Source organism: Arachis stenosperma, chromosome 5 (assembly GCF_014773155.1).
Source record: "Arachis stenosperma cultivar V10309 chromosome 5, arast.V10309.gnm1.PFL2, whole genome shotgun sequence".
Classification (NCBI taxonomy): domain Eukaryota; kingdom Viridiplantae; phylum Streptophyta; class Magnoliopsida; order Fabales; family Fabaceae; genus Arachis; species Arachis stenosperma.
Window position 1 is genome coordinate 71,954,492 of NC_080381.1, and position 3,679 is coordinate 71,958,170.

A 3,679-nucleotide genomic window follows, 5' to 3' on the forward strand; every position below is an offset into this window, starting at 1 on the left:
AGCCAAGTTATTAATTTTTAAAATCAAATCTTTTTAAAAAAATTGTTTTCAAATCATGTCTCCTCAATCACATGTTTTTTTAAAACCAATCATATCTTCTTAACCTCATCTTTTTCAAAATAGTTTTCAATCAAATCTTTTTGACTTCTAATTTCAAAATCTTTTTCAAAAATCACTTGATTCTTTTTTTCACTTTGAGTTTTCGAAAAATTATCAATCAATTTTTCAAAATGATTTTAAAAAAACTTCTTAATTAATTTTCGAAAATTCTCTTCCCCTCTTTTCACATCCTTCTATTTATGGAGTACCACTCCTTCTCAATGCACAATTCGAACTCTATCTGATTAAGTTCGAATTCTTCTACCTCTTTCTTCTATTTTTCTGTTCTTCTGACACCTAAAGGAATCTCTATACTGTGACATAGAGGATTCCATATTTTCTTGTTCTCTTATCTTTCATATGAGCAGGAGCAGAGACAAAAGCATTATTGTTGAAGCTGACCCTGAACCTGAAAGGACCTTGAAGCGAAAGCTAAGAGAAGCTAAGGCACAACTCTCTGTAGAGGACCTAACAGAAATCTTCAAAGAAGAAGACATGGCAGCCGAAAACAACAACAATGCAAACAATGCAAGGAAGGTGCTGGGTGACTTTACTGCACCTACTCCCGACTTCTATGGGAGAAGCATCTCTATCCCTGCCATTGGAGCAAACAACTTTGAGCTTAAGCCTCAATTAGTTTCTCTAATGCAACAGAATTGCAAGTTTCATGGACTTCCATTGGAAGATCCCCATCAGTTTTTAGCTGAATTCTTGCAAATCTGTGACACTGTCAAGACTAATGGGGTTGACCCTGAGGTCTACAGACTTATGCTATTCCCTTTTGCTGTAAGAGACAGAGCTAGGACATGGTTGGATTCACAACCTAAAGAAAGCCTGGACTCATAGGAAAAGCTAGTCAATGCCTTCTTGGCAAAGTTCTTTCCACCTCAAAAATTGAGTAAGCTTAGAGTGGAAGTCCAAACCTTCAGACAGAAGGATGGAGAATCCCTCTATGAAGCTTGGGAAAGATACAAACAATTGATCAGAAAATGTCCTTCTGACATGCTTTCTGAATGGAGCATCATAGGTATTCTCTATGATGGTCTCTCTGAACTGTCCAAGATGTCTTTGGATAGCTCTGCTGGAGGATCTCTTCATCTGAAGAAGACGCCTACAGAAGCTCAAGAACTAATTGAAATGGTTGCAAATAACCAATTCATGTACACTTCTGAAAGGAATCCTGTGAACAATGGGGCAAATCAGAAGAAAGGAGTTCCTGAGATTGATACTCTGAATGCCATTCTGGCTCAGAATAAGATATTGACTCAACAAGTCAATTTGATTTCTCAAAGTCTGTCTAGAATGCAAAATGCACCAAGCAGTACTAAGGATGCTTCATCTGAAGAAGAAGCATATGATCCTGAGAACCCTTCAATGGAAGAGGTGAATTACCTAGGAGAACCCTACGGAAACACCTATAATTCTTCATGGAGAAATCACCCAAATTTCTCATGGAAGGATCAACAGAGACCTCAACAAGGTTTCAACAACAATAATGGTGGAAGAAATAGGTTTAGCAATGGCAAGCCTTTTCCATCATCTTCTCAGCAACAGACAGAGAATTCTAAGCAGAACCCCTCTGACTTAGCAACCATGGTCTCTGATCTAATCAAAACCACTCAAAGTTTCATGACTGAAACAAGGTCCTCCATAAGGAATTTGGAAGCACAAGTGGGACAGCTGAGCAAGAAAGTTACTGAACTCCCTCCTAGTACTCTCCCAAGCAACACAGAAGAAAATCGAAAAGGAGAGTGCAAGGCCATCAACATGGCCGAATTTGGAGAGGAAGGAGAGGAAGTGAACGCCACTGAGGAAGACCTCAGTGGGCGTGCACTGACCTCCATTGAGTTCCCCAATGAGGAACCATGGGAATCTGAGGCTCAAAATGAGGCCATAGAGATTCCATTGGATTTACTTCTACCTTTCATGAGCTCTGATGAGTATTCTTCCTCTGAAGAGGATGAGTATGTCACTGAAGAGCAAGTTGCTAAATACCTTGGAGCAATCATGAAGCTAAATGACAAGTTATTTGGAAATGAGACTTGGGAGAATGAACCCCCTTTGCTCACCAAAGAACTGGATGACTTGTCTAGGCAGAAATTACCTCAAAAGAGACAAGATCCTGGGAAGTTTTCAATACCTTGTACCATAGGCACCATGACCTTCAAGAAGGCTCTGTGTGACTTAGGGTCAAGTGTAAACCTCATGCCTCTCTCTGTAATGGAGAAGCTAGGGATCTTTGAGGTGCAAGCTGCAAGAATCTCATTAGAGATGGCAGACAACTCAAGAAAACAAGCTCATGGACTTGTAGAGGATGTTTTGGTGAAGATTGAAAACCATTACATCCCTGCTGATTTCATAGTCCTAGAGACTGGGAAGTGCATGGATGAAACCATCATCCTTGGCAGACCCTTCCTAGCCACAGCAAAGGCTGTGATTGATGTTGATAGAGGCGAACTGATCATTCAAGTGAATGAAGAATCCTTTGTGTTTAAGGCTCAAGGATATCCCTCTGTCACCATGGAGAGGAAGCATGAAGAGCTTCTCTCAAATCAGAGTCAAACAGAGCCCCCACAGTCAAACTCTAAGTTTGGTGTTGGGAGGCCACAACCAAACTCTAAGTTTGGTGTTGAACCCCCACATTCAAACTCTAAGTTTGGTGTTGGGAGGTTCCAACATTGCTCTGAGAAAATGTGAGGCTCCATGAGAGCCCTCTGTCAAGCTACTGACATTAAAGAAGCGCTTGTTGGGAGGCAACCCAATGCTATATTTTATCTATTTTCTTTTGTTATTTTATGTTTTTTGTAGGTTGATGATCATGAGAAGTCACAAAATCAATTAAAAGAGCAAAAACAGAATAAAAAACAGGAAGAAAAACAGCACACCCTGGAGGAAGAGCTTACTGGCGTTTAAACGCCAGTAAGGCCAGCAGGTGGGCGTTTAACACCCAGTCTGGCACCATTCTGGGCGTTTAACGCCAGAAAGGGGCACCAGACTGGCGTTAAACGCCAGAAAAGGGCAAGAACCTGGCGTTAAACGCCAGAAATGGGCACCAGCCCGGCGTTTAACGCCAGAATTGGCTCAAAACGTGATTTTGCATGCCATTTGGTGCAGGGATGACTTTTCCTTGACACCACAGGATCTGTGGACCCCACAGGATCCCCACCAACCCCACCACTCTCTCTCTTCTTCACTCATTCACCAATCACCTCAACACCTCTTCCCCAAAAACCCTTCACCTATCAAATCCCATCTTCCTCTTCACCACTCACATCCATCCTTCATAAAAACCCCACCTACCTCACCATTCAAATTCAAACCACTTTCCCACCCAAACCCACCCTCACTTGACCGAACCTTACCCTTCCCCCTCCCCTATATATACCCTTCTTCACCCCTTCATTTTCACACAACCTAAACACCACTTCTCCCCCTCTTTGGCCGAACACAAAAGCCATTCCCTTCTTCCTCATTTCTTCTTTTTCTACTCTCTTCTTTCTTCTTTTGCTCGAGGACGAGCAAACCTTTTAAGTTTGGTGTGGTAAAAGCGTTGCTTTTTCGTTTTTCCATAACCATTTAT

The 3,679-nt window shown here is 41.7% G+C and overlaps 1 non-coding gene across 1 annotated transcript; it reads right to left on the reverse strand.

Annotated features, from left to right (window-relative positions):
* Positions 1–999: 999 nt before the first annotated feature.
* LOC130984849 (small nucleolar RNA R71) lies at positions 1,000–1,107 on the reverse strand. Its single transcript, XR_009088755.1, has one exon. It is a non-coding gene; the product is annotated as a small nucleolar RNA R71 (small nucleolar RNA).
* Between the last annotated feature and the right edge of the window lie 2,572 nt (positions 1,108–3,679).